Genomic DNA, 14,495 nt, shown 5'->3' on the forward strand with positions numbered 1-14,495 from the left:
TTCCACATAGATCACAGCGGTGATCACAACCACAACTGTCACAGCCAGGTATCCGCTCCCCCCAAAAAAGTGCCCAATGTGACAGTGGAGGAGGGAGGATGCAAACAAGCGGAACTTCCCCTTTTGAGTGAAGTTCCCCTTTAAAATTGCAATAAGAAGGTATTTCATAAGAAATCCCAGCGATACATACTTTTATGCTTTGCAACTATGTATGTATGCTCTACCTTCAATCTTAAAATAAAAGTATTAAAAAGAATGTTAAAATCATCTTAGCATGGACACAAAAAAGATATATGAGCCAAAGGTAAAACCTTAAATATTATTACACATCTTTCACAAATGATAAATACACATTACAGCTGTAAAGGTTAAAACAAATACAAAACCCTACTAGGGATGGTACACCTTATATTAGTAACGACATGTAAAAATGTTACACAATATTACCCCATCCACAGGTGAGGGCAGCACAATCATTGAACGGGAATTTTTTTTTAAATGATGTTACAGTAATAAGAGGATACCAAAGTGTTACATGGTGTGATAATCCAATCCGGAAGTAAAGACAGAATAAATCCTCAACATTTAGCAGGGAGCCCTGCTTCTTCAGAAGAATATTTGAACCACAAATAAGATGTCTATAACAGGAAAATAGTACAGTTTCAATTTGACCAAACATCTGAGAACTTTTGTAAATTGTCATAATTCCTAATTACAGACATGCTAATAAGTAAATCCTAATTACAGAAATGCTAATAAGTAATTTTCAATCTATAATGAAAACATTGAACACACATAGCAGTCGGCAGTAAAATATTAGGCTATAGTATAAAATATAAAAGTTGGACATCTTGTCCTCTCCTTTTAAACTACTAGTACCACATTGTCATTCTGAGCCACTACCATTATTACCACTATATTTTGAGGTTTTAGTTATTTATTTTTACAGGTACTTATATAGCGTCCTTCTGAAACAAGTATAAAGAAGAGACCTTTGCTTTTGTTTTGTTTTTTGTTTTTTTATTATCTGCATGCTTGCTCAGGGTCAGTGAAAGCCAGTAGTCAGTAGTAGTCTTAAGCTGGCCATACACTAGTAGATTGTACATTTAAGGTGTTGATGAATGTCGTTCAAAAGTACTTATGAAAGTTTGCTTTTAACTTTCCATTTCAGAAGAAATTGACTTTTCACAATGCAAACCACACATGTTAGAAATGTATTCATTCAAGAATAAATCAAGAATACATTTCCATTCTGCTCCTTCCAATTTTCTCATCACTGAGGTTGAAAACGAACATCAGTTTGACCCCATTAACCATTAAGAAACAAAAGAACATTCTTAAAATTGTTTGGCTGCCATGCTGATTTACGAGTTACAAATACAAGTATGCAGATGAGATATTTTGCCTTCACTTACTGCATGATTCTCACTGGTCAGTGATTCATATCGGTGATTGAAGATATTATAGCGAGAGATACGAGCAGCTAGCATTTAAAAAATGGGAATCAAAGCCTCCATATTTCTCTCAGTTACAGGTTTCCTTTAAAGAAGACATATTTTAACTTGTTTGCTGGTGTACAATGTTTTAAATTCATGGATTATAGTATTTTCTTTGGTATTAAACCATAGAAACTAAGCATTCATTTTTACAACATGGCCCACCATGTGCTCACAGCCTGCTATGAAGATAGTTAATGAACCTTGAGGCATGACTAAACAATACATCTGTCCTTATGGGCTTACAGCGAATTTAGCTTAGAAGCGTTGCTTAATTCAAGAGAATCACTGCATAAGTTCCACATTGTAAATGCTGAAACTTCAAAATATGTTTGCAAATTGTAAAGAAATACTGTAGCTCAGCAAAAAAGTCATCCTACTTTAGGAAGTATTATAAAAATGTTCGGACTGATTTATAAAAAAAAAACATATTTACTTAATTGTAACATAAGGAAGTATGATGGGCTTGTACAATAGAAGCATAGAGTCATAGTGGTCAATATGTTTGTTATGAATGCTTCCTACTTATAGTGGAGTTTAAAAAAAAAATAGTCTAGTTCTTTCATCATTAGATAAATGTAGAGGAATAGGTGTCTTTCATGTATGTTAATCTAAATCAAAGTACTGTAAATAAGTGGTTTTAAATAGACAAAACTTTCCTCCTGATTTATGTGATCAGTGACAGACATAACATAACTGTTTGTTTAGGCAACATGGGAACAGAGGAAGTGACTAGCATCTATCTGTGTCACATTTATTAGTGTTTTTTCAGAAGGAAATTACGTTAAAGAACATACCATACAAGCACAGGAAAACATAGGAACCTTTTCATTACTCACAATGGTAATTTGCTGACGGATGTGTTAAAATAAATGTCATTTGTTTGGCTGCTGACATGATTATAGGTCATCTTTATTCAACCATCCGGAGAAGTTTACCAAGCAGGCTCCATATTTTATGTTTTTGGAAAGATTAGCGATAAGTTTACATTAGCCACCAGCAAGTAGAATGAAACTCTTCATTTCATAAATATTCAGTTACTACATCACTGTATGTTATGGCTTAGTGCCCCTAGTAAATACAAATGTGGTAGGGGAATTCTGCTATCACTTTTTGTAGCTCAAGCTGACCTCCAACTGTCTTCTTTCATTTTCTTACATTTGACTTACATTGCTTTTGAATGTCTAAATTGACATAAGCTTCTAATATTACAAATAAATATACAATTCAATCAATATGTTGCACTTCTAAACCAACCCTTAAAATCTCCCTCTAAACAGATACCAGGTTATTACCCGTGTAAAAAATGCAAAGTTTGTTTGCATAATACATGTGGTAAAAATAAAACATACAATTTAATCTACAGTTACTAATCCTGTTTACGATATGAAGACATTTTTCACCTGCTGCACTGAACATATTGTATATCTAATTACTTGCCCATGTGGCAAACAATATGTGGGAGTGACTAATCATAGTGTTCCTAAGCATTATCCCAAATGGCATAATTGAGATACTAGGGGTACACAATTTTTGGTCATTGATCATTACATATCACCCTGGAATGGAGGTGTTTCAAGACTTGAGACTTTCTGGATTTACCAACTACGTTCCTACTCTCCATTCAGGATGAATGTAGAGTGGGATATTAATGCTTTTAATTAATCAAGCATATAAAAAATAGCGTAAATACTGTATTTTAATTCATATAATCAGAGGTTTCTAAATTTTCAATGTTATTTTAGTTTTTGCATTCATTTTTAATTGATATTATGTTTTTTATTACCCTTTTAAACTTTCTCTCAATTTATGTACATTGTATCTGTATTAGATGTCGTTTATCCTTGTTTCTATGTAGAGGCTTGTCTTACGATTTAGGCATCATCCTGCTTGGTTTTTGTCTTGACTTTTGGACAAGGCTTGACCTTTTCATTTGACGCTGATAGTTGCATTATACAGTCTCTCCACATGGGGGCTATAATGATGTATATTGGGCCACGTTTGACACAACGTGGGCTAGTCTATGCCTTGGCTTCCAAACGAGGCTTGACTCGCTTCCGTGTTGTCGTCATTTCTGGTCTTTCACCTCGCTTCACTTAGAGGCTTGACGTGCACACCTCACTTTCAGTTTGAGGCTTGATGCTCACGCTTTGGCGCCATTTTGCTCATGACCCCGGAAATGTTAAGATGATTAGAGGCTGCGTCAGACAGTTTTCAGGGGTTATATGATAGTATAAATTTAGGGTAGCAGAGACATCAGGACACTCCAGATGATGTCTGACTGAAACATAACCTGTAGGGTCTACTATCCTGTCTATGCCACTAAAACTGGACTTTCTATTATTATTATTATTATTATACAGGATTTATATAGTGCCAACATTTTACGCAGCACTTTACAACATTGTGGCAGACAGAACAATTACAATACAATTCAATACAGGGGGAATCAGAGAGCCCTGCTCATTAGAGCTTACAATCTAGGAGGGAGGTTCAGGTTATACAAAAGGGTAATAACTGTGGGGAATGAGCTAATGGAGAAAATAGTGCAGTTGTTAGATGGAGGCAGGGTAGGCTTCTCTGAAGAAGAAGGTTTTCAGGGATCACCTAAAAGTGGATACATTTGGAGACAGTCGGACAGATTGGGGTAGGAAATTCCAGAGGATGGGCGAGGGTCGGGAGAAGTCCAGGAGGCGGATATGGGAGGAGGTGATGAGGGAGCTAGAGAGCAGGAGGTCTTGGGAGGAACGAAGAGGGCGATTAGGTTGGTATTTTAAGACTAGGCTAGTGAAGTAGCTGGGGGCAGAGTTGTGGATGGCTTTTTAACTTATTTTTAGTATTTTGAATTTGATTTGTTGAGTGGCAGCCAATGGAGGGATTGGCAGAGAGGGGTAGCAGACACTGAGCAGTTTGTAAGGTGGATGAGTCTGGCAGCAGCATTCATGATGAACTGAAGGGGGGATAGTCTATTTAAAGGTAAGACAATGGGGAGGGAGTTGCAGTAGTCAAGGCGAGAGATGACCAGGGAGTAAGTCGGGAGCTTTGTGGTTTAGTTGATTAGAAAGGGACGTAATTTAGAGATGTTGCAGAGGTTGAGGCAGCAATCTTTGGAAAGTGATTGGATGTGGGGCCGAAAGGAGAGTTCAGAGTCCAGGATAACACCTATCACGCTGACGAGTGGGGAGGGGTGGATGGTTGTGCCATTGCTCTTGACAGATAAGTCAGGGGAAGAGGCATGTGGGGGAGGAAATCTTATAAGCTTGGTTTTGGACAAGTTAAGTTTGAGGAAGTGGTGTGACATCCATACAGATATGTCTGTTAGTAAGTTAGTGACGCGTGAGGAGACTGATGGAGTGAGTTAAGGGGTGGAGAGATAGATTTGTGTGTCGTCAGCGTAGAAATCATATGGAAACCAGTGAGAGGCTATCAGCTGACCCAGGGAAGAGGTGTAGATTGAAAATAAAAGAGGTCCAAGAACAGAACCTTGGGGGACCCCGGTAGAGAGGGGAAGAGGAGTGGAGGAAGTAGAATTTTAAATGTGTTGGGATAGGTAGGATGAGAGCCACTGAAGAGAACAGTCACGGAGACCGAGGGAGTAAAGTTTTTTGAGGAGGAGGGGGTGGTCAACCGTGTCAAAGGCAGCTAAAAGGTCCAGAAGTAGGAGTACAGAATAGTGTCCATGTGTATTTGCAGTTAGTAGGGCATTTGTTTGTTTTAAAAGAGCAGTTTCTGTGGAGTGTTGAGGGTGAAATCCAGATTTGGGTGAACGCACGCTGTTGTTTTTTTATAATATTAGAAGTAATAAAAATGGACAACATAAAGAAACAACAGGACAGCATCTACAGGTAGTGAAAGGGAATAAAAAAACTTACATTTGTTAGCCTGAACTTGGGATGAGCACATACTCCACTCTGGCAAGATGTTTCTGGCAATTTCCAAGAGCAGCTGTTGGTACTGGAGAAGCAAGATCGAAAATGTGTGATCGGACTGTGTTGTCGGAAATTCCAATCATGTGTGAGCTCCATCAGACTTTTTCCGTCGGAATTTCCAACACATAAAGTTTGAGATGTGGATCTAAAATTTTCTGACAACAAAATCCGATTCTGTTTAAATTCCGAACATGTGTATACAACTCAGGCGCACAAAGTGGCATGCATACTCAGAATAAATTACAAGATGAAAGCTATTGGCTACTGGCCTCTTTATAGTCCTGTTGTATGTGGCTTACCTCACCTCGTTCTGACCGTGTGTATGCAAGATATGTTTGGGCCAAATATATATTAGCTAACATACTGTATATGGTTTTCTATATATTGTACAGTACAGAAAAATATAATGACCTCTAGTGTCCGTTTGTACCTGGCTCCAGGAAAAATCAATGTCAGTGCAATCAACATAGAAACACCTCTAGAATATGTAGTATAAGTAGAATGATATTGGGGGTCATTTACTATAGCGCTGGGAAGTACTGGGTGCTATTACATGTAATAGCACACATTTTAGGCAATTAAGATTTCAACAGGCGAAAATGTGTGAATAAAAGAGAGCGCTATTAGCGACAAACATACATTAATAAATTGGGAAATCAGTGCTAATTAGCGATTCCGCGAATATACAAATGACAATTTCTACTAAGTTATTATATAGCACTGCACTGCAATAATGATCCATGTATGTGAAAGAAACATTTTTTTGTCAGATGTCCTCTACCTCATGTGCATCTATTGATGTATATTGCAATTAGTATTCCTAGTTTTTTTCCTTCTTTTTCTAACGAATGCAATTATGAATGATTATTACGGAGTATTGTCTGCTATTCTGTAAAGTTACATTTATTGAACATTTAGGTTACCTATTTGTTGTATGTTGTTTTTGTTCATGTTTTTTTTTTTTTTTTTTATTTAGGTGACTATAAAGCGATAATTATTTATGCTCATTCTTTAATCATACTACACTATTATGCAAGTCTCAGTGTGCTTGGCACAATGGCTTGGTGGTCTGCTCAGATTTCTCCACAGCACTCAAGGTATGAGTTTCTAGCCAACCTCCCATATACCAGTTGTTTACTTTTGTCAGTGCACAAGCAAATTAAAATAAACAAAGAAATGTAAACTGCCTGTTAATTATTGTGTGATGTTTGGAATTCCACACCATAATATTATTGAATACTTACATATCATTGCATGCATTTGAAGAGTTAATATAATAGAATCAGCCAAACCAAAGTGCATTGGATAATTGGCATTCACCTATTTTCAGCATATGCTGCTTTGACTAACTGGTTAAGCGTAATTTGTCTTTTTTCCACCAATGTAAACTTTTAGTACCCCTCTGTGGGATTAGAACCCATGAGTCCTTCAAGGTCAGAGTTTTTCAAGGTGGTAGTGCTGACCACTATCCTATTTGGGCTTAGTACAATCATGCATCGAAAATACATTTACTAGTGTTTGATGTTTCTTCTCCCTGAACCTTCTCCTCTCCTGCTATCGTCCATCTTCTCGCTGCTGTGTTCTTCCGCACAGCTGGTTACCCGCTAACAAAAAAATCTACTCTTCTTCTGTGATGGTCTTCTGTGTCCATCCAATGATGTCACCTGGAGAGCCTGCCCCATGGCTATGTAGGAGATGCCACACAGCGGGTGACAACATAGCAGAGAAAGACCGCCACAGAAGAGAGAGGCTTTATTTTTTATTGGCAGGTAACCGGCAGTGCGGAAGAACACAGCAGATGGAGAAGATGGCAGTGGCGGGAGAGATGGCTCGGGGAGAAGACAGCTCGCGGAGAATATGGCGGTGGGAGAGATAGTGGCAGGAGAAGATGGCTCAGGGGAGAAAATGGCTTAGAGCCATTTAACAATAAAGGACTTGTCAAAAACTGGCTATTGTGTTTTTTACATTTCACTGCTTTTTTTTGTGACCATTTCGTAACCATTAACATTAACATAGGGGGCAGGTTCTGGGGGCCCCCTTGTTAAAGGGGTCTTCCAGATTCTGATAGGCCCCCTGCCTGCAGATCCCAACTACCACTGGCCAGGGTTGTCCCCATCAACATGGGGACAAGATGCTTTGGGACCCCAAAGCACCCTCCCCAAATTGAGGGCATGTGGCCTTGTACAGTTCAGGAGGGGGGATCGCTCATTCCCCCCCATCCTGAACTCCAGGCTGCATGCTTGGTAAGGTTCTGGTATGGTTTTTGGGGGCCCAACTTTTTTGGTGTGGGGGTCCCTTTAAAGTCTATACCAGACCCGAAGTGCCTGCTGTGTACTGGAGGGGACCCTGCAACATTTTTTCCTTGATTTTTGAAATTCCACACCATAATATTATTGAATAGCAACATATCATTGCATGCATTTGAAGAGTTAAAATTATGGAATAAACCAAACTGATATGCATTGGCCAATTATGCTGCTAAGTACAATGCAAGTTTTCAGGAGTTGATACAATCGGTGGGATTCAACCCCGTGGCTTGAACCTTTGAAGGTAGCAGGTTATACCACTACTCTACAGAGCTGAGCACAAACCTACATAGAAAAAAACATTTACTAATGTTTGATTCTAAACAATAATGTTTTGCATTTCAGGCATTAATATTAAAGGAACAGCCATGCTCATGCTGATGTGCTAATTGGCTAATATGCGCTTGCCTCTTTTCAGCATTTGCTGCTCAGTACAATTCAAGCTTTCAGTGGATGATACCATCTGTGTGATTTTCAGCCATTTGAGCACAATTATATTGAGAACATTTGTTTACTTGTGTTTGATGATGGGACTACTTTATATTATAGGTATAATAGTACTCAGTACAGTGGCTTATGCCGCGTACACACGAGAGGACTTATGTCCGACAGACCTCCAAAGGAGTTCCGCCAGAGTTCCGACGGAGTTCTGGCGGAGTTCTGGCCGACTTTTCGACCGAACGGACTTGGACACACACCATCACACCAAACTCCGACGGAGTCGAACGTGATGACGTACGACTGGATTCGAATAAGGAAGTTCATAGCCAGTAGCCAATAGCTGCCCTAGCGTCAGTTTTAGTCCGTCGGAATAGCATACACACGAGCGGATTTTTCGAAGGGGACCGGGTCCGGCGGAGTTCCGTCGGGAAAATTTGAAGCATGCTTCATTTCTAAAGTCCGTCAGACTTTGGCGAATCAAAAGTCCGTTGCAGCCCACACACGATCGAATAGTCTGACGGACTCAGTCCGTCGGAGTTTGGATGTCGAAAAGTCCGCTCGTGTGTACGGGGCTTTAGGCCCCTTTCACACTTGAGCGACCTGAAAGTCTCACTATTTTGCAGTGCTTTTTTTCTCCAATTTAATGCGACTTTAAGCAATTCCTGTGTAATCCTGAGGTCTATGGACGCAGGAGTCACAGGGAAAGTCACGCAATTTTGTTGTGATTTTCCCACAATTTTGTGGTAGCAATTTTGCAGCAATTTCAGGGAATGCCTGTGTAAACTTGAGGTCTATAGTATGGGCCTCAACTCACATCAAAGTCAGAACAAAGTAGTACAGGGACTACTTTAAAGTTGGTGTGACTTGAAGTCGCACATATATGAATGGTACTCATTGAAAATCATGGGGTATGTCTTGTCATGCGACTCTGATGTCCAAAGTTGCAGGAAAAGTCACACAAGTGTGAAAGGGGTCTCAGCGCGACTTTGTGAGCGATTTCAGAGACATCGGTACACTTTCCTGAACAGATGTCTAGTGAAATCGCATAGGTCCCAGCTGTCACTGATTTGGAACAATGCCCCTCGGTCCCTCTTTCCTCCTCATTTGTCCCTCATTTTGTTATGATCTATATAATTGTATATACAATGCACATTTTATCTTTCAAAAATGGTTTCCCAGTGCTAAACCTTTCATCTAATATCTAAATTGCTTTGTTTGTAAATTTCCAAAGCCAATACAAAGGAATATTATTGGTAAAAAAGCAACTAATTCTCCTTTGGTTCCCGACCAGTGCACGCCGTCGTACGTCGGTAGAATGGCACGGGCAGGCATATTGGCATACAGGTACGTCCATTCTTCAATGCCGCCCTGCCATCGCGAGCGTGCCGCCGGCGGCACGCTCGTGTGCCGGTCAGGACCCCCGTTAGTCCGGTCGCGGGTCCCGTGGACTCGATCGCCACGGGCATACCCACGATCGTCTCACGGGACGGCTGAATGGAGGAAATGCTGTGTAAACAGCATTTCTCCATTCTGCCTAGCAACTAGTGACGCTGATCTCTGCTCTATGTGATTGGAGCAGAGATCAGTGTTCACTAAATGAAAGCCCAACACCCCCACAGTTAGTAACACACCCCTAGGAACACTTAACCCCTACACTGCCACCCACTGGTTAACCCCTTCACTGCCAGTGTCATTTACACAGGAATCACTGCATTTATATAGCAGTGATTACTGTAGAAATGACAATGGTACCAAAAATGTGTCAAAAATGTCTGATGTGTCCACCACAATGTCGCAGTCACAATAAAAATCGCTGATCGCCACCATTACTAATAAAAAAAAATAATAATAAAAAATTATTAATAAAAATGCCATAAAACTATCCTTATTTTGTAAATGCTATAACTTTTGCACAAACCAATCAATAATCGCTTATTGCAATTTGTTTTACCAAAAAATATGTAGAAGAATACGTATCGGCCTAAACTGAGAGAAAAAAATGTTTTTTTATATATTTTTGTTTATAGCGCAAAAAATAAAAACCGATCAAATACCACCAAAAGAAAGCTCTATTTGTGGGAAAAAAAGGACGTCAATTTTGTTTGGGAGCCCCGTCGCATGACCGCGTAATTGTCAGTTAAAGCGACGCAGTGCCGAATCGCAAAAGTGGTCAGGTCTTTGACCAGCAAAATGGGCCGGTCTGTAAGTGGTTAAGAAGGTGTGTTAGAGGGTGTGTCCTGTGCTTACATATTTTTTCTAATAGGTGTCCCTCATTCCCATCTCAAAAAGTTGGGAGGTAAGAAATCGCCCCTTGAAGTCACTCAAATAGTGCAGTAACTACTTTTGGGTATCGGTGCCACAACGCACCAACTTGGACAGGTCCATTGCTGTCAATAGACGCTGATTTAGCCTGCAATTTGTGTCGATTCAATGCTATGTGAACATGGGGGAAGTTGCATAGTTATAAATGTAAATCATGGAGGGGCAACTTTTCATGTCGCTCTAAGGTCCAAAGCTGCATGAAAAGTCATCCAAATGTGAAAGTAATCTATTGAGATTAATTGAAAACACCTTTGAATTAGGCCCCATTTGCACTTGTGCGACCTTAAAATTGCACAGCTTTGCTGTGATTTGAAGCAATGCCTGTGTAATCTTGTAGTGTATGGCACTCCAATCACATCAAAGTCAAACCAGGGTAGTGCAGGGACCAATTTGCCCCACGTTTTTTAAAAATGGTTTATTTAAAGAGTTTTACAGAGTGTTACAAAGTTACATGAATATCACAAAATTTCTATGTAGTGAAAAGTGTCTTCAATAAAGAGGAAAGAAATACAGAATCTTAGAACAAACAATAATAATAAAATTGCTGGCTGAATGGACATAGAGTGTTTATACACATAAAGATAATCATCAGCACCATAGTTACAAGAGGATCAAAACTCAATGTAGAGAGTCCACAAACTACTGTTAGTCTAGCCTACACCTACAGGTGGGATAATGCGAGGGGTGTTGTAGGTATCCGACACCGAATAGCTGGGACTCTGTACTTCAGAGTCAGTGTCAAAATCATCCCATAACTGCCAGATTTTTGAAAAAATTCTGTACTGAATCATCGATTATGGCAGTTAGATGTTCCATTCTGTGTACGTCTGCCATAATAGAGAGGGTTTGTGAGATTGTAGGGGGTGAGGTAGAAAGCCATAGCCTAGGGATAGCTCGTTTGGCAGCTAGTAATATAAAGGACATCAATCTCTGCTTAGTTTTGGGGATATCTGGGAAAGGAAGACCTAAAAAGTAATGCATAGAGTTCAAGGGGATGGGAGACTGTAGCAATTTTTCCAAAAGTGATTGGATCTGGGTCCAGAATTAAATAACTGGGGGGGGGGGGGGGCATTCCCAGAAAATGTCTAAGGCTGCTTTCACACTGGGGCGGTATTCAGGCGTTACAGCGCTAAAAATAGCGCCTGTGTAATGCCTGAAAAAAAACGGCCCCTTTAACTCCAGTGTGAAAGCCGGAGGGCTTTCACACTGAAGCGATGCGCTGGCAGGACGGTGAAAAAAGTCCTGCTAGCGCATCTTTGCAGCGGTGAAGGAGCGGTGTATTCACCGCTCCTATACCGCTCGTACCCATTGAAATCAATGGGACACCGCGGCAATACCGCCGGCAAAGCGCAGCTGCAGCGGCGCTTTGCGGGCGGGTTTAACCCCTTTTCGGCCGCTAGCAGGGGTTAAAACCACCCCGCTAGCGCCCGCACACCGCCGCTAAAACGACGGTAAAGCGCCGCTAAAAATAGCGGCGCTTTACCGCCGACGCTGCTCCCGCCCCAGTGTGAAAGCAGCCTTAGTGTGAACCCACCACTTTATTACATCTCCAGCATAGTTTTGAGATCGTAGGGTTACAGGTGTGTAAGAGTTCTGGAGTTCTGTACCAAAACAGTAAAACTTTATAAGCGGTTTCCATATGATTTATACAGCAGGAGATTTTAGAGGTGGACTCCCATATTCTTCCCCAGTCTAACAGGGATATATTATGTTGAAGGACCTGAGACCATTTCCCCATGTAGTGGTGATAGTCTAGTGTTAAGGGAGTAGTCTTGTTTAATATTCTATATAAGGAGGATATTATATGGGGTTCATAAGGACTAGGGATGAGCTCAGGCGTGTTCGCATGGAACACGTGCAGAGCCCGCCAGGAAGTCGGCGCAGCGCTGCGCTAATCACAGGCAGTGAGACATTGCCCCGATGTGCGGCTGCAGAGATCGGGTAATGTCTCACTGCCTGTGATTAGCGCAGCGCTGCGCCGACTTCCTGGCGGGCTCTGCACGTGTTCCATGCGAACACGCCTGAGCTCATCCCTAATAGGGACCATTAGCACATATCATTTCAAATTCTGATGGTTTCAATTTGCCCCACTTTCAGGATGCACAAGTGACAATAGGGCCAATTTCAAAGGTGTTATCCATGAATCATTCACACTGCTGCGACCTGAAAGTCACACTATTTTACTTCCACTTTGCCGCTGCAACTTGGCCCCAACTTCTGTGAATGGCTGTGTAATATAGCGACCTATGTACCTCAAGTCACATGAAAGTAACACCAAAGTCATACAGATACTGCTTTGAAGTTTGTGCGATTTGAAGTAGAACAGATATGAATGGGTATTATTGAGAATCATGGGGTGCAACTTGTCATGCAACTCGGAGGTCCAGATTTGCTAGAAAAGTTATCCAAGTGTGAAACAAACCATATATATGTACATATTTTAACCACTTCAATACAGGGCACTTAAACACCTTCCTGCCCAGACCAATTTTGAGCTTTCAGCGCTGTCGCACTTTGAATGACAATTGCGCGGTCATGCTACACTGTACCCAAATGAAATTTTTATAATTTTTTTCCCACAAATAGAGCTTTCTTTTGGTGGTATTTGATCACCTCTACGGTTTTTATTTTTTGCGCTACAAATAAAAAAATACCCAAAATTTGGAAAAAAAAAATGTTTTTTTTTTGTTTCAGTTTCAAAACTTTGTAAATAAGTACGTTTTCTCCTTCACTGATGGGCACTGATGGGGCTACACTGATGGGCACTGATAAGGCGGCACTGATGGGCACCAATGTGGCACCAATGAAGTGGCACTGATAGGCGGCACTGATGGGCGACACGGATGGGCGACACGGACGGACACTGATAGGTGGCACAAATTGGCACTGATAGCTGGCACGGATGGGCGGCACGGATGGGCGGCACGGATGGGCGGCTCGGATGGGCGGCATGGATGGGCGGCATGGATGGGCACAGGTGGGCATGGCTAGGCGGCACAGGTGGGCATGGATAGGCGGCACAGGTGGGCACTCATAGGCGGCACAGGTGGGCACTCATAGGCGGCACAGGTGGGCACTCATAGGCGGCACAGGTGGGAACTCATAGGCGGCACAGGTGGGCACTCATAGGTGGCACAGGTGGGCACTCATAGGCGGCATCGGTGTATAGTAATGGATGCCAATCAGTGCCAAACAATAATGCATGCCAATCAGTGATGCCCATTGTGGGCACTGATTGGCATCCATTATGGGCACTGATTGGCACCCATTGTGCTGACTGGCATCCCTGGTGGTCTAGGGAGGATTATGACCTTTATTACCTTTTCCCTGGTGGTCTGGTGGCGTCCCTGGTGGTCCAGTGTGGGCATCCTCGGGGGGGCTGTGCTGATAATCGATCAGCACAGACCCCCCCCCTGTCAGAGGAGCAGCCGATCGGCTCTCCTCTACTCGCGTCTGACAGACGCGAGTGAGGGAAAGCCGATCACCGGCTCTTCCCATTTACACTGTGATCAGCCGTGATTGGACACGGCTGATCACATGGTAAAGAGTCTCCGTCGGAGACTCTTTACCGAGATCGTAGTTGCCGGGTGTCAGACTGACACCCCGCAACAACGATCGCCGCGATGCGCGCCCCCGGGGGCGCGCAGCGGCTCATAATCCTGATCACGTCATATGACGTCCGGTCAGGATTATGAAACCACTTTGCCGCCGTCAATTGCCTATAGGGCGGGCGGCAAGTGGTTAATAAAAGAACTCTCATTTATATTTGCATAGTCCTTACTGATTTACATCAGCAGAACAAATGCACGAAGTGGACCAGAAGCAAATGTGTGGTGATGCCAAACAAATCAATGAACCCTACCCACTCCAAATCTAACTACCCCATCCACCCCCACATTGCGTACATATCCTACACTTACCCGGCAAATGAACAGCACCTCCTCTTTGCTAAAGAGAGACCTTGCCATGTACACCTAGATAGAGATCCTGACCAGCACAGG

This window comes from Lithobates pipiens, unplaced genomic scaffold (assembly GCF_037356315.1).
Source record: "Lithobates pipiens isolate NorthernLeopardFrog02 unplaced genomic scaffold, aLitPip1_a1.2 Scaffold_8, whole genome shotgun sequence".
Classification (NCBI taxonomy): Eukaryota; Metazoa; Chordata; class Amphibia; order Anura; family Ranidae; genus Lithobates; species Lithobates pipiens.